At 37.5% G+C, this 21,426-nt stretch overlaps 1 protein-coding gene across 1 annotated transcript in view; it reads left to right on the top strand.

Annotated features, from left to right (window-relative positions):
* LOC142350815 (acetyl-CoA acetyltransferase B, mitochondrial-like) overlaps positions 1-21,426 on the top strand; it is a 406,383-nt gene that overhangs the window by 53,212 nt on the left and 331,745 nt on the right. The gene's annotated exons all lie outside the window — the stretch shown is intronic.

Here is a 21,426-nt window from a genome sequence, read left to right as displayed (position 1 = left end):
CTAAAACAATGGAAAATAATCGTTTGGCTAATAACGTCATCTCGTAACCTCATCTCAATATTGTAATGTTTTTCATTAAAAAAGATAATAGGTGGAACTAATTCTGTTGAGGAAATCATAAAATTTGTAATTTCAACATTCAAACATTCCGAAACATTCAACCCAATGAGTTTTAAATACTTAAGAGAAAATCTATGTCAAGTTTGCATACAGTCACCAATGGTGCTTTGTAGTTTCTCAATTCAGCGGAAACTTGCCCAATCCATGAACTTCTTTTCAACGTTAGTTGTCAACGAGACATCCTTGTTTTTTTCATTTGCTACATTCAGTGACGGCCAGTCAGTTTCACCAGGCCTGGCTTTTTAACCGCGTGAAGTCCGGGGCCGTTACCAGCTCAGCTCAATACCATTCTCCATTGAAAAATGTTCATTCTCAACCTTTACTGACCCCTACTTGATAATCTTTTTTCTAATCTGATGGGCTACATCAGGATACCTGTATTTCAATATTCCACATTTTTAGGCTAAAATTTTGAATAACTCAGCAGAACAACTACTACCTCAAAAAGTCCATATCCAACGCTTGATAAGACTGCTGAGAGTTGTCGATAATTCTATATAGAATCCACTATAGTCATATTGGATGGATCCAATATAGATATTTGCCAGGTCGAGCAGCTGAAATTGTCCAAGTGCTTTGACGATTCTCTGTTGAGCTAAAATAGTGGCTTCGAAAATGATCACCGTTTTTAATGTACGTAATCGAACTGATCATTTTGGTTGTTTTTTGAGAGGGGCTATTAGCATGTTTTTTACTCATTTGGTCTTTTGTGATAAAGTTTGTTTCTTTAATTTTTTTGTGACCTATTTCTAGATATCTCTTTTTCAGTATGTAGTATTGACTGCAAACTCCCCGTACAAATACGTGCAATTTGGAAGGTTGAATTACTTGAATCGAATATGTCAACCACTTTTCTTTGAATCTGAGGTCAAACTTTTGTGGTCTTTCCCATTATAGACCCCCAGCTTAGTGGTCAGATAACCTATAGCCCACCCAATCATGGTAGCAGGGCGCTAATGAAACTTGTAACAATGTGAGAAGTTCTTTACTGCTGATGAGTCCTTTCCCCTAATCCTTGATAATGTGTGAAGGCTTCTCAGTTCAGCGTCGACAATTTTTGTTGAATGCCTGAAGAAGTGTTTGCACTGCTTGTCTTTAAATCCTGCGGAAGGTTCCACGCCACCTAATTAAGCTTTTGCTTTACGCGTTACATTTGCCTTCAGAAGTTACTTTTTGTGGCAACGGATCGTGTGGTCACTGTCAACATTTTCAAAGCGGTTCATCTATACTGATTGATCACTGCTGTGGAACTTCGATGAGCTCATAGTAATGAAAAATGAGGGGGTCTACCGCACAGAAAAAGGATCCCTCCCTCTAGTAGCCTCGAAACCACTTTCTAAATATTTCTAACAAATATTTTTTGTATTTTGGATGCTTTCTTACCACCTGGGCCATAGGATCATGATTTTTATGTTTTACAAATGCTTTTATTCAGGTTTTCTCACAAGGTTAGTTCAATCCGTTGAAACTTTATCTTTACAATTGACAATTGCCAAACAGAATAATTAGCTTGGTATAAAACTTTGTTCAATTTCTTTGAATATCAAACCTCTGATGAACAGTTTTATTATACTGTAAACTCCGTATGTGTACTTTTCGTTTTCTCTTTGCAACTTTTAGCTTTTTATCTACAATCACAGCCCGGTTCCTTAATTTGAACGATCGGGCTGAATAATATCCCTTCAAGTAAGTTAAACAATTTTGTCTGAGCTTTGTGTTGTGTAATGCTTTAGCTTGCTTGTCTTTGAATAGCAATAACTTTAGAAAATTATATTAACGAAATGGTTCGAAATTGGTATACAAAAGCATTTTCAAGGTATAGGGAATATTTATGCGCAAATTATCATAGAATTTATCAAAAGTTTCATCAATAATTTTCTTCGTCAGACGGTAAGACAATAACGTCGTCATCTTCAGGCGCTGCCCTTACTTTAATGATCTTTTGCTTTCTCGGCTTAACTATTGCGATTGGCTTTTCTCTTTTGAGAGTTGCTCGATGACCTTCTTTATTGTATTATAGAAGGAATGTAAATTCTGGAAGGGCCAAAGCCACATATTTCAATTCCCACATTTCGCCTTTGTTCTCAAATTTCTTGATTTGGAAAAACACTGATAGCATCGGGTCGTCGGAGCCGAAATACTTCATTGAAAGTCTGTAAAAGACTTTATCGTATTCTAAATGGAAACATAATTAAACTCACGACAGCTGTTTTAATCGTTTTCTGTATAGGGCTAGGTGAATTTGGACATTAATTAAAAATCAACTCTTCGACTAATATCACATATTGCTAAAATTATAAAGTTCGATACTACCTTTGATGTATCGTATCACCTCGCAACTCTTTGAATCAAGTCGCATTCTTTCGCAGGCCTCAATATGTATCAGGAGACGTCCTTCTGCATTGAATTTGCCCTCAGTGATGACTCTGATAAGGTCAGTGTCCATCATCACGGTGTTTATTAGGGACCTGACATGTACTGCAGGTAATGTAAAATTTTGGTACAAAAATCATTCACCGTTCGAATATTTATATAGCGATATTTCAATTGTTGCGCCCTCCTTGTTATCTTCTCTCCAAATTCTCACAAAGCGCCTAGAGGTTTGGTATTCAAGCAGATAACCAGACATTTTTAGTGTATTTAGTTTTAAGTTTAAATTTTGTTTTTTGTGAAAGAGCTTAGGATGGTAATTTGCCGATTTGTGGGCTTTTTATACCCGTTATCAATCTCACATAAGTCTGTATCTCGACGGAAAAGAAATTTATAACCTCAATTCACGGATTTTACCTTGCGGCGCATTCCATTTATGAGGTCTCATTGGCGTTTTCTTTTGTGGTGCATTGGAGAATATCTTTCAAGTTTTGTTAGTATTCATAATCTTAAGCAGTCGGCAAAAAGGATTTCGCTCCGATAAAATTTCAGGTTCTTCCGCTCGCAAATTTTCATTTTCCTAATAATAATCCTACGGACAGCTTTCGACTTTCAGACTCAACAAACTCCAATAACTAGCCTGCATCTGGAAGAAGTTTTTCCGACAACAAAACGATACTTTCCTGCAACTTTCATTCTAATTTGGGTTTGGAGCCAGTCAACGCATCAATAATTCATTTCAACACACAGAGAAAGAGTATGTTTTGTCTTAGATAAATTCAATTCTGCGGTTGAAGCTGTTCGAAGCCAGGATGTGTTCATACACTCCTTTTTTTTCCTGATGCCTTTTACAATATTGTCTCCGCTTAAAAGTAATCGATTATTGAGCAACGGAAGTTGCTTTATTGTCTGATCATTGAAAAATATTGCGGTAGGGGTTAACATATGCCCAAATTTTCTTTACTTCTGTTCAATGTGCACGTTTTTTAAAAATATTGATTTTGTAGAGAAGCTGCTCTAGGGGTTAATTTATGCTCAAAATTTTTGCACTTCGTTTCATTGGTCAATGCAATTTTCAAATTTTATTGTAACAGCTGTGTTCAAGTCCTAAATCACCTTTCTATGGGAAAATTTATGCCAAATTTTCAAATTTGTGTTTCGTTGTGCATTCGTTTTTTAAAACTAAATCTCGTGGTTTCTCAAACCTCCTTAAATTTTTTCTAAATACTGCTTCAGGGGTTAATTTATGCTCAATTTATGTGCACTTCAGATCGATACTTAATGCAGTTTTTTTAAGCTTGGAATTACTTCCTGCTTTAAAGTGTACTTTGTTGCCCAATTTTAAAAACACTTCACTAGGGGGTAATTTATCCCCAATTTTTTTTCTCCGGTGATAATTATTAATTGCAAATTCTTTTAAATTCTTGAATTTACTAATACATCAAACGACCTCGCTTCAACGTACCAAACTTAGAAGTAAAAAAAAGGGGTTCATCGTTGCCAATTTATACCATCGAAAAATGTTTGGCTCGTTTTGCAATTAATACCGATCACGTTTACGTAGGTTTCAATGATATCGTGCGACTTCTGCGATGAAACGTTCCAGAGCAGAAAAGATCTTGCTCTGCATAGACAGCAAAAGCATTCTAATCTACCGGAAAGCAACTTCAATTGTGGGCACTGTCCGGTAGTTTTCACGTTGGCCAAGGCTTGGTGCGTCATCTCAAGAAGGTCCACAAGTTTCCGAGGACTCTTCGCTGCAACACTTGCCATACTTTCTTTGGGAGTGAGGAGTCTTGGAAGGGACACTGTAGGTCACAACATTCTGTTCTTCCTGGTGTTGAGCTGGCGCAGTCATCCAAAAGTGGGGCTGAGCAGTTTGAGTTGGAGAGGGAGAAAAAGGCAGTGAACGGACATTTTCAATCCTATCGTCTCAAAATTGTTGGTGACCAAGTTTTTGATCCTGTTGAGTTTCTAGTAACCAACGAGATGGCAATTAGAGATTTTATTACACACAGTTGGGCAGAAATAGTTACTGCAATGGTAGGATTGTGTATAGAAGTGAAATTTACAAAACTTTTGCTCAAAGAAAGCGCGATATCGTTTTTCCACAGTCCTCTGGAGAGTTTGACCACTTGCTTCACATCAGATGACTATTTTGCTCACGTTGATAAATTGTTCACAACAATTAACGTTTTTTGCACTGCAGGCAGCGGATGGGTTATTGACAGGTTAAACACGGTTGAACTCAAGTTATCAAAATATTTTCCACTTCGTGCTGGGTCTTTTATCCGAACGCCTACTATTTTAGAGAATCAACGCAAGTCTTTGCTCAATATTAAAAATTTGAGGGATAATTTGTGTTTTATCTACTCTATTTTCTCGTTTCTTTTTCCTGTTAGGCAGAATCAAGAGCGACCACAAAGTTATAAAAATATTTCGAGTTTTCTCATATATAATCCTAGAAAAATGCCAATGGCCCTGTCCGATATTCCCAATTTCGAAAGAGATAGTCATCTCAAAACAAATGTTTATGCTTTAGAAAAACGAAAAAAATTTCCGGTTTATTTATCTAAGTATACTGGCGTTGCTCGAAGAAATCATCTTTTGCTTTTGTCGTACAAAAACAACTGGCATTATTGTTTAAGTAAAAACTTAGATCGTGTGCTTAAAATTCTTCTGCGAACAACGAACACCGCGAACTATGAAAACAACCAGCGAAAGTTTTGCAAAGTTTGTTTACAAAGTGTTGCACGTGACAAGTTTTCACATCACAAGTCCTTGTGTTCTTCTCTGCAACCGCAGATTGTTGAAATGGCTGCTAAAGGAACCACGCTTACTTTCAAGAACTGGCATAAAACATTTAAATGTCCGTTCGTAGTTTATGCTGACTTAGAAGCTTTTGACGTTAAAACTGAAGATTTTGATTTGGCTGCAGAACAAATGCGAAGTGGTTTAAATAGCGGTGGTCCCTCCACAACAATAATCGAAAATCAGTACCCGTGCAGCTTCGGTGTTGTTCTTGTTGACGTGCACCTTGGACATGTAGAAATAGAAAAGTTTTATCGTGGGGATGACTGCATTGCTGTATTAATGAATACCCTAAGATCGTGGGTGAGATGGGCCGACACGGAACGTCAACCATATTGATTTCTGAAAATGTCAAAAACTCGTAAGCAAGAAATGCTACAGAATTGGATGGAGCCTTGCTGTATTTGTCAAAAAAGTTTTTCTGGAGAGCTGCTTGACAGTTCCGAAGAAAAAGTTGTACACCACTGTCATGTTACAGGAAAAATTTTTGTTGTTGCACACAACTCCTGTAATTTAAAAGTGACAGTCGGATCTTTCCTTCCTGTCTTTTTTCATAATCTTTCTGGTTATGCCGCACATCATGTTCTGAAGTACCTGAAGTTGGAAGATAACGAACAACTTTCAGCAATCTCCCGGACCGAAGAGAAGTTCATATCTTTTTCAGTTCACCTTCCTGTCCGTTCCTACATCAACAAGGCCGGAGTTGAGAAAACTGTTCGTTACGAAATTCGATTTCTAGATAGTATCAACTTCATGGCTTCTAGCCTTGACGCTCTTGCAAAATCTCCTGAAGATTCTGAAGGCTATTCGTGGTGGGCTTAACGGCGTTGGTGCTCTTCGGCATTTCAAAGCCAATGATAAATATTTGAGCACCTACAACCCTGATCAAGTGTCAGTTTATGGTGCATTCTTTGACGTCACCTCTCTTTACGCTGGAATTATGATGAAAAAGTTACCAAAGAATGGCTATCATTGGTTAGAGTGTAGTTCTGTAGAGGAGTTGATCTCTAAAAATGAAGCTGACAATAATGTTGGCTTTTTTGTTGAAGTTGATCTAACCTACCCTCCTGCTAATCATGATAAACATTACGATTTTCCTTTTGCACCAGAAGAACTTTTCATCAAAGATGATTAGCTCTCAACGTGCAGCAAAAAATCTGCGGGAAATCGTGCACCTGAATCAAAGCTAGTTGAGACTCTTTTTGATAAAAGAGGCTTCATTTGTCATATTGAGAACTTGAAGTTTTATTGCAATCGAGGTCTCAAGGTTACTGCGCTTCATCGTGTACTTCAGTTCAATCAGTCGAATTGGCTGTCATCCTACATTGAGAAAAAAATTGAAATGCAAAAAAAAGCAGCTACACCTTTCGAAAAAAATTTTTATAAGTTGATGTCAATTGCGTGTTTCGGGAAAACGATTGAAAATAAACGAAACGGAAAAAAACATTCAATTTGTTCCAGAAGAATTTCATGCCAAGAAACTTACTGCTAAGCCTAACTTCAAATCTTTTCGAATCATTAATGAGCACCTGTGTTCTGTATATTCTTCCATTCCAAAAATTAAATGGGACAAACCGACCCCTGTGGGTGCCCCAATTCTTGATTTATCTAAGTTGGCTTTATATCATTTACATTATAATGAAATGAAACCCTGTTATGGTGAAAAAAATTGTGTTACGTACAAAGATACTGATTCCTTGTTGTACCGCATTGAAACTCACAACCTGTATGAAGACATGCAACATTTCAAACACATATTGGACCTTAGTGATTACCCGCCTTTACACCCACTTTATGATCCGGTTAACAAAATGGTTCCTCTGACCATGACTGTTGAATTAAACGGAGAAATTTTGCAGGAATGTGTTGTACTCCGATCAAAAATGTACAGCATTCAAATTCAAAGTGAGACCAAGCAAAGCGCTAAAGGGGTGCAAAAACTCGTAAAGAAAACACTTCATCACGACAAGTAATTAGAATGTCTTGAATCGGGAAAGAGCACTAGAGCAGCAATGACAAGAATTCACTCCGAAAACCATCAGATAAAAGTTTCGACAACGAATAAAATTGCACTCAGTTGTTTTGATGGCAAGCGATATATTGAGTTAAATGGCATCAACACACTTCCTCGTGGACATTATAGTTTGAAGCAAGTGCCGCCGGCCGATGAAAATGTTGTTTCGGAGCATGAGTTAGTGAGCAGTGACAGTGAGAGCAGTGAAAGTTTTATGCTAGACGAAGGCGAACCTCCTGTTTTTGAAGTTTTATCTAACAACCAGATTAGCCCAGATATTTCTACGGCTGACATTTTTGGTTATTTCTAATTTTTTGTGTGTTTCCAGGTCCCGATTTTGACACAATTTTTTTGGTTTCAGCACCTCCTGATCCAGGTTTCGTGTACCGAGAAGTTGACAGCAATGAGCCAGTTGTTAATTCGAGTGACTTGAGTGATCTGGAAGAGGAAGCTCCTGAATTGGACGAACTATCTCGTAATCCGTTCATAGATAATGAGGCCAGAGAATGCAGTGCCTCGGAAAGCGAAGTTGACATTGAAGAAGCGCTAGATTTTGGCTCGAATTTAAATACAAATGTCGCTACTAGTAGTACTACTAGCACTTCCAAAAAGAAGTTTTATACTAATTATGAAAGCAGTGATAGTGATCAACCTCTGCCGAAATATAGGAGACGGCAAAATATTCTGGCCTTAGACTCCAATTCTTAGATTAAATGATTGGAAGGAATAATCAGTCGCTCAATGTAACCTAATTTATTCAGTTGGTTGTTTAATCTTTCTTTCTGTCTGCCTCTTTATCATTAGAAAACAACAAAAAAGCTTGCAATTGTTAAATTCTATTGCTAAATAATATTAAACACGTAACTGGTTTTCAGCTTTGTATTGAAAAATTGAATCAAATTTATCTCATTCATTCTTCCAACATTTTTCACAGTTTTAAGAATTTTCATTTTCAGTTGTTTCATAGTCTCCTTTCTAGTCTTCTTAGAGAAAAATTTGTTCGGAGTTAAATGATGACTGTTTGATATTAACTCAAGGGCTGTATAGATAAAGTAGAGTCCACACAGGTTTGACGACTTAGACTGAATGGGCGGCGATGAAACAACTGAATGCATCTCGTAAGAGTGCCTATCAGAGTAGAGGTTAGCAAGTCGTCTGTACAGATGATCAAAATAACTGATTGATATATCAAGACTATTCCATATCACTATGTTTGTGAACCGGACTGGCTTTTTTGCGTTTGCTCTGAAAAGTAATGGGAAGGAAATAATAAGTATACAATGCGTTCCAGGAAGTTTTTTGGGTGAAGTATTGACTATCTGAAAACGGATTTTGCCGCTTTGTTTAATTCGAGGAAAATTATCAGCTGACCACACTCCTCCAAACGCGAATTTTAAATTACTGAATTGTTGACAGGCTTTTTCTATGGTGATATTATCCTTGTAATAGTGTTTGATTTTTTGCAAAATTTCGATTACAATCTATGAAAACTTGACTGAATCGCTCTCCGATTAGAAAGATTTCACCTGCTTCCAGCAGGGCTTTTGAGAATAATAGTTTTAAATTAATCGGGGCTCCTGTAATTTCGGGGAACAAGGTCAAGTTTTTCGATGCTTCCTGCGAGGAGGTCAAATCAAAGGTGGACATGTATTTGTTTTCGAAGCCGTCAAGACTTATTTTGTTTCCCCCGTTTTTGAAACCCAATGCTGTCATCGTGTTATAATACAGACGAGTGTTGTCTTCTGTATCAATTGGTGTCCCTGCAATTGGCAACCCGTTACCTCGAACTATTTCAATACGCTTGAGGTCAAATTTTTGGTAGTCAAAAGGGGTTTGTGCTGTATGATCCCCTGAACTGGGCGTTAGGGACCATACATAGGGTCAAGCGTCGGATGGGTTCTGTTCCGAAAATCGATTCCTTAATGAATGAGTTTTGCCCGGCCTGAATGATAAAACTTTTACAAAGGGATTCAATGTAGGGGTATCGAATTGGCGCTTTGGTGAGTGCGCGCTCAATTGAAAGACGTACTGACTCCGTCAGTGTTATTTTTCTTACAAAAAGAGACGCTTTTTCTATTATTGCTGAGTACATTTTATTGTCTTGTGCAATTAAGCTGAACTCGTTGCTGGCACGGTAAAGTTTAATGCAGAGCTCTACCTCGGAAATAAATAATTTTTCACATAAGAAAAAGTAGTTTTTATTTATTGTTTTTTTCAACCTATCCGTAAACCATCTGCCTTTGTCTCCGTCTGCTATAGTTGAATCGAATTCGTAACCTTGACAAATAGTCCACGAGTCCTTACTGTCACTGTTTGTTGTTAGCTCTGTCTCTAGAAATCCTCGGTGATATTATGTATTGTTACTGTCGGCAACCAAAATCCCGTTTAGATAAGTTTCAATTCGAAAGAACAAGCTCTGAAGAGTGCTGTTGCTAAAAACAACAGGTTCATCGTCACTGTAGTCAATTTTTGCTGTCTATTTGGCTTGTAAATTGCTGCATGAACAGCTAAATAAATATATTCATGTCAATGCAGTTTCTCTGGTCGCCACTGATTACAAAGTCTAGTGTTGGTCCCCTTGGGCCGGTTTGGGGGAAGACTTCTTGGTCATGGCCACTCTCGTAATTGATCAATACGCTCGGTTTTTCGAAAAAATCTAAAGCTGCGCGTCTAACCGGGTTTGCAATGTCGTCTGCCAGGCTTTTGAATTCCAAATTTGAATTGGACTCTATCGTCATTTTGCTGGCGTGGTTGGATGAGGATAACTGCTTATGATAATACAACTTCCATTACTACTACTAATACTACAAAAACTATCGATGATGTTGGTTGGTTGGCTGTTTGGTTGGTTGACGATGAGCTAGCTAGCTATCTAGCTTGCTAATAGTATTTGATATTTGAAAAAATTTCGGACCGACTGCGTTTCGTTGGCTTTTTTGTAGAAGTGACGCTTGAAGCTGCGTTCTTCCGTTTTCTGCTGCCAGCGGTCTTTGTTCCTTCTGGTGCTGATAACGATTTTCCGTCATGACGTTTTTTCACCTGTCCCAACCGCGGAGGGCCACGCGCTCGGACGGAACGGGTCGTGCTTTTTGCGCCGGTTGACCCGCTGCGGTCCGCGAACCCGGCGCGCCGCCCCGGCCGGCTTATTGGTCGGTTGGGCAACGAGACTTTCAGAGATTGACCTTTTCACTGAATCCTTGGCAGCTGTTTTAATTTTCTTTTTTCCTGCAATGACCTGTCCAATTTCTGGTATTGCTGCTGTCACTACGTTTTTTCCCAATTTTTCGGCCAATGGCAAAGCATACTTTTTCAACAATGGTAGAGCACATTTCCCAACTCGTACCGCAAGTGCTCCAAGCCCTGCGGCTCCTGATCCAAACTGACGAGCTGGTCCTCCATGGGCTGCTTGGGGGTTGCCGCCGCCGCCGCCGATTGTTTGAATAACAATTTGAGCATCATAGTGAGCGTCCATCTGAAGTGATATTATTGCTTGCTGCTCTGACTGACTGGTTGACTAACTGTTTGATTGATTGAATGAATGGATAAATGAATTAGTTTGTGGCTGAGCAGGTTAATAATTTGAAGTATGATTAATTGGTTGATTGATTGATTGATTGATTGATTGATTGATTGATCGATTGATTGATTGATTGATTGATTGATTGATTGATTGATTGATTGATTGATTGACTGACTGATTGATTGACTGATTGAACAAGAGTTCAAATGTTTCAATTTTTTTCAACTGTTTGATTTTCCATTGTTTAACATTTGATTGACTTTGCTACTTAATAGATACAGTGAAGGAAAGGTAGTCATTGAACATTGAGCATGTTCGGCCGACTGATGAAAATGGCATTAGCTGGCCTGTTTCGTCTTTGAGGGTAATTGATATTGATTGAAAAGAAGACGTGACAATTTTATTCCATTGCAGGTTTGAAAAAGACTGGTAGCTGATGATGCTCCCTTTCCTGTTTTCTTGTCTTCTGTGTTTGCTATGAGAGCGACTGTCCTTAAAAGTACGGTAAACGTGTCGCCTAAAATTTCGTCTTGGATGAGATCACATTAAACAAACATTGTGTGGCGTCCTCCAGCTATGTCTACAGGAAATATTGGAATTGAATTTGGCGGGAGGTCTTCAACGCCTATTGTTTTTCAAATCCAACGAAACCAACCTGATTGTTTTGTCATTATCGTTGCTCACACTTTCATCCTCGCTTGTGTTTGTATCCGCCGTTATCAAGCCGACTTCCTCATCCTGATTCTTTTCGTTGCTTCTATCCCTATTTGCTGCTGCTGGTCGTATACGTAACAGTTGGCTATGTCTACTGACTGACCACTCGATAGGCCATGTCTGTTGTTTTCTGAAATTGTAGACTCCTTCGCATATCTTTTCCAGGACTTGATCTGCTGATCGATAAATTCCTTGGGGAATGCTAATTTTTTTTCGGTGGGGGCTCCTCATCATCAACTCTTGTCCATATTGGTTTTCGTTTTCTTCGTGAAATTGGTACGAATACTTCCTTGTTTATCGCTGGTTGAATTGGAGCTTCAAGTTCACCCGCTTTTGCTGCGTCTTCCTCATCTTCTTCTTCATCAGTTTCAGTCTCTTCGTTTTGAGCACAGTTTATTTCAACAATACCACTTGTGACATTTTCGACATTCGATGGCCATGATATTTCCAGCAGGGCAACTTGCCGCAAACCTTTCGATTTGTTCAGATTTATGACTCTTGGTAGCAGATTCGAAAATGTTGCAAGGGTATTGTTGAGAAAAGTTTCAGTTGAGGAATTGGAAATAAGGTTCACGCTAAAAGTGCTTGCAGGTGATTTCATTTTTCTAAGCTCAGACTCATAAAAGCCTCCGCTTATCTCTTCATTTGAGTCATTAGATACAATTCTATAGGTAGGGGGTTCTAATGTTAAAACTTCTGTTATGCGAAAAACTTTGTGGCTGAACTGTATTTTGTATCCACGATGGAAGGTCTCAATTTTCCTTCGAATGCGTACTGTATTGCCTGTTTTAAATTTTGGTTTCTGGAGCCTACCGTTTAGGTTCAATGAAACAAGATAACTGGTGTGTTTGTTTATTACATAATTCGGTGCTAGACCGGTTACTCGATTCACACGTCCGTTTATAACTTTAACAAAATTCGGAAGTTGGTCACCGTACTTTGTGGTATGACTTTCGTTCATGTACTTGTATATGAGAGACTTTAGAGATCGAATGCTTCGCTCTGCGAATGCGCTCTTCTTCTCGTTGTGAATCTGATAAACAATATTTTTGTTTGCTTCACAAAAGTTTTTGAATGCTCCAAGAAATTCTTTTCCGTCGTCAACCCATACCCTTTCAGGAAATATTTTCTTCTTTCCCAATTTCAGCATTCTCTCGAAAGCTTTTTCTGTTGCTGATGCGTTTTTATTCCTCATTGGTTCAACTCTCAGATAGCGACTCAATGTGTCCACAGCTACAAGCAAATATCTAACGTTTTATTTTCGCTGGCAATTGACTGCCTGCAAATCTGCTAGATCTATAGACCAGATTTCGTTTATTCTGTATGACTGCACTTTGAGACGCAGAAAGGGCTGCCTGGCTTGTTTAAATTTTGTAAAAGTGGAATTTGTTGCAAGGTATTTTTCAACTGTTGACCTTCGGATGCCTGTCTCCTTGGCCAAGCGATCAACGCTGCCGTATGAAATGGGAAACACAATACGTGTGTAAAATTTCTGAGCTTTTCTATAATCGGGGTTTTCTGTAAGCGCCGACGATACTCTTCTCTCGCTTTTGCATTTAGTGCAAGTGAATGTGATTTTAACATAATCAGGGGCATTTGCAAGTCCGCTGCATTGAAAGTGTACCCAACCATATATTGTGCAATAGAATGGAGGCTTTGATCTTTAACTTTCCCAAAAAAACTTTTTGCATGATCCGCATTTTCGTTTCTTTTTAGAAGGTCCTAGGTGCCTTTCAATTCCGGCCTGTAAAAGCAGAGACCTTACAATAGTTGTATTGGCAAAAGTTTTTTTGAAGTTATTTAAAACATCGAAAGACATGGGAGCTGCTGACCTCTGGTGTTAGAATGTTGTTGGGATGCGCACGAGGCCGCTTGTTTTGCGCTCTTGATTCCGACAAGGTGACTACCTATTTTCAGTTCCTTAAGAATATGGAGATCTGCCGAGGATATTTTCTTCGTCGGAAGCTGCAGGTTTATCAAAAATTCGATTAAGTCTGATGTTGAAGCGCTCCGTCGAAGTTACCATGCAGCTTCCCAGTGTTACCCTCTATGCTTATCTGTCTTGACTCATTTAAAAGTTTGGTTATTGCCTTGCTGCGTTCAATGTTTCCTCCGCTCAAGACTGATTTTGGTAGCTCATCAATAACACACTCAACTTGTTCTGTAGTTAATTGCGAAGCTTCTTGGGACGATTTTCTCTTCTCGTCTTCTCTCTCTGATTCCGTATCTACTGTGTTTGAGTTCAATGCTGATGCGATGCTCAATTGAGCCAAAGTCTCGTTTTCGCCTAGATTTTTGTTCTGTAGAATTGCTTGTTTTGTACTTTCTTCTCTGGACGGTTGAGAAATTGCGGCGGTAGTAAGTTGTTTGTAATTATCCACTGAAATTAGTATGAATTCGTCGGCGGCTGACTGTGTCATATTGTAGACTTGAAGTATTTTTGAATCGGGTCGGTAATCATTTTTAGTAGTCTGATCCCTTTGTCTGTTGACAGCAGTTTCCGCTTGCTGTTGATTTTTACACGTCTGTCACACAATAGGGAAATAATTCTTTCGAAGGTTTTAAATTTATTGATTGCTTGGTTGTCAAAATTTAGAGAAACTGTTCCTTTAATGATGTTAAATATGCAGTCAAGAATGAATTTAACAAACGTCTCGGAACAGTGGAGGACAAAAAATTTTTGCAGTAATGGTTTAAGAGTTATAAAGAGATTTAAAGTACTTAGATGTTGTCAACGATTGATCAACTTTAATTATGTTCTGCGTTGTGTTCGAGCAAAAAAAAATGGCAAAGTCGTTGTTGATCTGTGAACATAAACGCAGCTTCTCATCACATCGAGGATCTAAATCAATCAATAGGTGACCAAATGGTTTTGAGGTTGCTGATTTGTATGCTGCTAGTAAGAGAGAACGACCACCCAACTGCCCTCCTAAGCAATCCATTTAAACAATGTCGCGGGCGTTTATTTTCATCAACAGCATTTGAGTGACATTTAAATCTATTGTTTTTGCAATTTGACCTTTTTGATACAATTTGTGTTTCAAAATAATAGCGTGTTGGTTTTGATGTCTACCTAAGACAACACGCTGAAGAAACTCTGCTTGATTGCATGCTTCATTATAAATATCATCAAAAATTTAAAGCTGCCTTTTTGTGCTTCCGCGGGACTTAAGTTGTTTTCAATTCAATCCCTGAACAATGGTGATTTTATCACTTTTTGATCGCAGTTCATCATATAATGGCTGCCAATGCTGGTAAATATACAAATTTGTATCAAAACTTGGTTGAAATATTTTTTCATCAACTAATAGATCAGCAACTAATTTTGATTTGCCGGAACCACTGGGTCCTGCCACCATCACCAACAAATGTTGCTCAGTTGAGATTCGTTTAATCATTTTGGTGTTGGGATTATACAGCCCAAGCAAAAGGCCAGGACAGACTAGATATGAGGTTTGTTGTCACTATCATTATTAAAAACAAACAAATAAAGGATACATGATACAATTGAACCAATGAGCACAAATAAATGTATAAGACAGAATACTAATGATCTTTCAACACTGCATCCAATCTTCCAAGGGGGTCGTTCCTGATCTTCTTTGTAAAAAACAATTTTGTTTGCTAATTCGATCGCACAGTCCGTTGAATCTGCCATTATTAGTTTGTATTGCGGCCGGGCACTTTTGGTGGCTTTGTTAGCCTCTTCAGAAGCAGAAAAAAAGTAGAGAGCTAATTTGGCCGCTTCGGAAACTAATTGCAGCTCATTTAAAGTCAAATCTATTTCTGTTTGAACTAGTATGAATTTTTTATTCAATTTTTTCCAACATTGTTTCCTCAATACAATACTTAAGCTGTTGGTGTTTTGAATAACTTGAATAGCAGCTAATTTTGAAATATGCAAAGTGATTAGGTTTGGGTCATAAATTGTCATATCAAAATGGCATCTTCTGGAAAGTGTCTGACCAGAGCACTTTGAAGGCGGTCCAATAAATAATGCCGCTAATGTGAACTAATAGAAAATGGCTTGGAAAATTTGAAATCATGTACATATAACCAGGACCGGTTTTGTACGTTTCTTTCATAAAACCATAGGCATCGTGAAAAATTGCATGCACTCGAAGAACTTTCAAATCTTTCAAATACTCATGTAGTGCACTGTCTCCTGGGCCTATAAGTCCACCATATGGAGCTAATTTGTCAACTGCATTCACATCTACTTTCGGATCTATGAGCATGCAAACTGCAATAAAACCATTTTTCGACTTTTCGTTTTGTGCAAAAGATCGAGAGACAAGCTTGAAATTACACAAAACTTGATTAATGTCAGCAGATTGGAACATGCGACTGATTTAAAAGGATATGAAATAAATAATGATCAAGTTATGTAATAGTTTTTATCTCGTGTTATCATTTTTTTGTTTACTTTGATGAGTCATTGGTTTTTTTTCCATAATTTCTTCATCCTTCGGTGCTGCATCGCAGCATACCCAACATGAACATTGTGCATTTGTGAGTCCACAATGAACTTCAATAAACATTGAATGATCAGTTCGGTATAAATATCCCCAACCGGCTGCCAGAATGTTTACAAATGCCTCAATGGTATCCTTGAATGGGGAGTCAGTGCTCTCGAGGCTTTCAATTTTTGCAATTAATCGCTTCTGGTACTCGGTTAATGTATTGATTTCGGTTCTGCGAGCTGGAGTAGATCTCTCAATTTCCCACACCAAATCCATTTGCTGGCTTCGCTTTGTAATGTCTTCAACTAAAGAATCAGTGTTTCGTATGAACTCTTCGAAGATGTCTCCTCGTTTTGAAATCTCTGATACGTTGAATCGCAAGAATTGTTGATTAAATGTCTGAAAGGCGCTTTGGGGCACAAACACTCGTGCTCTGATTTCGTTGAGTACTTTGCTTTCATGTCGAAAAAAGGACTTGATAGTTTTCTCCATGTGTTTAGGATTGTCGTTTGATTGGACAATGATGTGCTGGTGCTCCGTGGAGATGTCAACACACCATCTGTAGGATGCACTTGACTCAATTTTGTTGGGCTCATGGTTGACGACTGCAAACTGCCAATCGGTGAATTGGTCAATCCAATGAGCTAGGCCTTTCGGTTGTCGCTGAGAGGTCAAGGTTAACTGGGGATGTTCTGTTTTACGTCTCTTGCCCGATAGAGACTCAACAGTTTGCTGAGCAGGCAGGGGAATTTGGGCACTGTATATAATGAAACGAAAGCTACTCGGTGGGTTACTCAACAATTTTGTTGTGTTGCTCTTGTAGGGAAAAAGACCTGTTTTATAGGCGGGTTTTATTTGCTTTTGATAAAAAAAATTATCGAAAGAAAGATAACGGGAAAATTCCAAGACCTGCTCCGTCTCAGTGGAATTTTCTCAGTTTTAGTTGGAATCTAGTGGAAACTATGGGGCTTGAAAAGTTAACCTGATTCAGTTGGGGTTGCGAGGTTAACCAACTGAACCAAGTTGACTTTGTTTTATGATTTTATTTTCAGGTGAAATATTCACTATATAATGTGTTAACAACAGTAACATTTCTGTATTATATTGCGTTTGAACCTTTCAGCAGTTGATTATTGTAGTGCAGTGGTTTAGGCATTAATCTAGAGTTGTTAAAGTGAAATTTTGACTTAGGTTGGAGACTGGATGGGAGGGATCCTAAAACTGTGCGGTAGACCCCCCCTTTTTTCACTACTGCTCATCAAGCTACAACTTGCGTAGCTCCGACGAAGAGTTAGTGTGAAAACCTGTTCAGATTCAGGTAGCCAATAGAATTCTTAATGAGGTTGAGGTTCGTCTAATATCCTTGTACAGGATTAGTGGCTTCGAGTTAAAGTTAAGAGTTAAAGTGGTTGACATCAAAGTTAGAGGTATTTCTTGCCTTGGTATGTTGATGAAGCGCCGACAGTCCTAAATCGGGATCCTTATTTGATACGCATTTTTTCCCTACACGGGACAGTTAGGATGATTTTCTTCAATGCGGCGCAGCCACGTCGTTTTGAACTTCTCTATTCTATTTCGCTGTCCCGAGCTTCCAGGAGTTTTGCTGTGTGCAGCAATCTTGACTGAAATGTTTTTTGTGAAACCAGATCTGGCTTTTGGAAAAGATCCAATTCAGAAGTTGATCATAGAATTCCAGTTCATCACAAGGCTAACGCAGTGGTACGGAACCTCAAAGTCCCGCTCTCACTTTCCAGCTTTATCTAACGTTTCGTGGATGTTCCTATAAGACTTAGCACGGGAAGCAATCGAACCTTCGCAATTTACTCCAGCATTCTGTTCGTCATCTATGTCAAGTTCCAAAAGATCTTGTTGAAACATAGCGTAGTTGCAATACCGCTTACCTCAGATTTCCATTTTTGTTTCTTCCTAGCTGGTTGAGTTTAAGCAATTCCCTCTCAGCATCATCTTCGGTTTGAATAACTAGTGTTATTACGTGTTATTATGAAGAACTTACTTGGTTTAAATATCTTCATCTTGCTTCAGTTCTCCATTGAATATATTTATTTGACAGGATTTTGATTTTTTCTGAAACCAATTATTTTTTCCCTTTATATGTTCAGTTATTCCCTTTTGGAAATGTTCAAACTATTTTTCCTATACTCAAAAGCTCGTTCTCTTGAAAATTTTTCTGTCCTTTGATCGGATAAAAAGGAGTTAGTACAATAAAAGTACAACAAAATAGTACAATAAAAGCAGACAAAACAGTCCCGAATAAATATCGAAACAATTGTTAAATATAATCTAGAAACAATCAACAACCATAATCTCTGAGTTAATTTTCTGAAAGTTTTCTTTTTAATTGGTATGAACGAGGATTAGACCAAAAAGTCGTTTCAAATACATATTTTGGCTAAAACTAAGTTGTAATCAGCTTAATATTTGTTCAATGAAGCGCAATTATATGAATAATTTCAGTGGTTCCTCTGTTAATTGACGTGCATGTGTTTAACTCTATGTTCAGTAGGGACTGTTTTGTCTGGGACTGTTTTGTCTGCTTTTTTGGGACTATTTTGTCTGGGACTGTTTTCTCTGGGACTGCTTTGTCTGCTTTTTTGGGACTATTTTGTCTGCGACTGTTTTGTCTGGGAAAATTTTGCAATTCGGGACTGTTTTGTCCGGGACTGTTTTGTCTGGGACTGTTTTGTCTGTTCACCGATAATATGCTTCCTTGAGGAGTGTTCAGATTATTTCAGGCGCGACCCCAACAAAAAGATAATTCCAAGCTAATGGAGGGCCTCAAAAAAGCAAAATTAAGAAACAATTGTGTGGGATTTTCAGAAAACCAGTTTCAAATTCTTCCCTCAGAGACAGTTGCCTGAGGAGAAATGAGTTCAAATGATAATTAGACTGCAATCGATAATTAATTGTCTATCAAAAGAAAGGTTCAACTAAAAACATTTGAAACCCATGTTTAAGCTATTATTGGACAAACTGCGAGAACTATATTAAATCATGATCCAAACAAAATATTTTTTTAGAAAATAAATTAGTTTTTTCTATGACCTAATTTTCATTCGGAACACTGTTTCGCTTTCGTGCCCTATGAAATATAACAGATGTGTCAAAAATAGGAATGATATGAAATGTGTAAATGTTCAAAATACAACGACATGCAGAAGACTTCGGTAATGTAACTCTTATTACCGTAAATACATTGAAAAATTGTAGAGAACTTGTTTGATAACGCAACAAAAAGACCAACAGTTAGAACTATTTATGCTCAGCTGCCTCAATGTATCATACTACTGATTTAATACACGATAGCGAGCTGACTGTTAATATTTCAATTGCCTTAACAATGTTTTTTTTTCACATGGTTTCTCTTCCCGAGATCCATATTTCGTTAAATTGTCATTGGATAAGTTCGAGCTGAAAAAAAAGCGATAGTTTTTCAAGTCAATTTAATAAAATCGAGTAGATCACAGAGCACTTAGAAATTATTTCGTTGGTATTTTCAAAGAGAATCAATTTTTCCACATTGTTTTAACCTCAGATGATTCCTTGATGATTTTTTTGAAGCGATACTTTTGAAAAAAAAAACATCAGAAATTTCAAACTTGTTTTGCAGTGTTTTTCTGCCCTACAGGAAATCTTAGTTGATTAACTTAGCTGACTATCTGGAAGCGTACAGCTTGACAAATTTGAAGTAGAATAAACCAACCTTGATGATTTCACAAGTAATGATCAGTAAGAGTTTACAGAAAAATGAAAGCGCTGAAATTTTATTTAATCTCTTAAAATAATATATACATGTTATTATAAAAAACAGTCCAAGATGCTCCTCAAAATTAGTTTGTAAAAAATACTTAACTGTAAAAAAAACAATTTTTACGTACCGTTTATGTTTAGTTTGTTTCATCCAACAAATAAAGCCGCTGTGTGATTATAAATACACTTTGTGTATCGGTTTGTGCTAACAGAAATCATCCTTTATCTCTTATCGAACGCAGGGTTAAATAATTTTCGCTGAAGCCGAAGCCACATGTATCCTACGCTTTTTGATGATTCGATCCCTTCATATTTATAATAGATTTTCAAGCATATGTTAGAGAAATTTTTAAATTTAAAATCAATTACAATGTATCAAAATTATAAATGTAACTGATTTCTAATGACTATTGTTGAATAAAATTTGATTCGTTTTCATACTTAGCTTCTTGTTTATAGTAAACTATCCAAGCCCTATAACTTGCACTTTCTTGCATAAATTCATTGATTACGGGAAAAACGTCCCATACACAAAAAATGTTAGAGACTCATTTTCCTTTCTGATTATTTGGTCCATCATGATAACATCACACCTAATGGCTTTCGCAAAGCTAATAATAATGAGATTAAAAATGCAGAAACAAACAAAAAGTAAATTTTCAAAAACACGCCTAATGAATTAGGTTTGAAATATTTTTTGGAATAATAGATTTGATTCAGAGCAATTACATTTTCAGATATTCACTTAAAACAAATCTCCGACGAGCATTAAATCTCAAAAAATTTTTTTATTTTTTTTATCTCTAGCATTTTAAAGAGAACCTCATCTCAATGAGTGTAAATTGCTGGCAACCACTAAACAAGTTAATCAGGCTGAAAAAACAGAGGTTTCCTTTTGGTCTAAATCAAATGATTTTGATGTAAAACGTGACACAAGTGAAATATAACTGGAGAGCGAGAATATTCTTAGATAAAAACGTGGAGATTCATTTTCATGATTAAGAACCTTCTCACTAGTGGAAGCGTAAAACAAAATTTACGGTGCCTGGATCTTACAAAAATGCGAAGACAACCTCAAAAAAGCAAGTTTCAAGAATAGACAGAAGAGAATAGTTAAAACTACAAAAAACGCGGCTCGTCTCAATCACCAGTGCTTTTGAACAGTCAGTTCTTACCTTCCACTGAAGGTTTATACCCCGAAAAGTTAGGAAGTAAAAATTTATACGAGTAAACTGCGTGAATTCATGCAAACTAAACGTTGCAGTGGTTTCAATTAGGTACTTTTTATCAGTACTTAAACAAAGCTGGGAATTAGTTTTTGCAAAAATCTTTTGACGCTCTGCCAAAAATAAGCAGTAATTCCTGATCGCAGTTTAGACAGACATTTTAAACCCAACATTTTGAAATGGAGAAATTCTTCTTTTGTATTCAAGTTTGAGTGCTCAGTAGCTATCCAAACGTTAAACCAAATTCTGTTTCTGTTTAGCTTTTCATTTTTACAGGGTTTCAGGAAAAACCTTTCATTGAGCAGAAAATAACTGATTATAAAAATCTTGAACTCTTGCAAAAAAAATTGTCATTTTTTGTTTTTCGGAACACTTCCCAGAGTAACGCTAGCAGGGGGAGTCCACGGTGGCAGTGGGGTC

The sequence above is a fragment of the Convolutriloba macropyga genome, chromosome 12 (assembly GCF_964194025.1).
Source record: "Convolutriloba macropyga chromosome 12, txConMacr16.3, whole genome shotgun sequence".
NCBI classification, from domain to species: domain Eukaryota; kingdom Metazoa; phylum Xenacoelomorpha; order Acoela; family Convolutidae; genus Convolutriloba; species Convolutriloba macropyga.
Note: the sequence above shows the minus strand (reverse complement) of the source record. Positions and strands in the feature narration are given on the sequence as shown.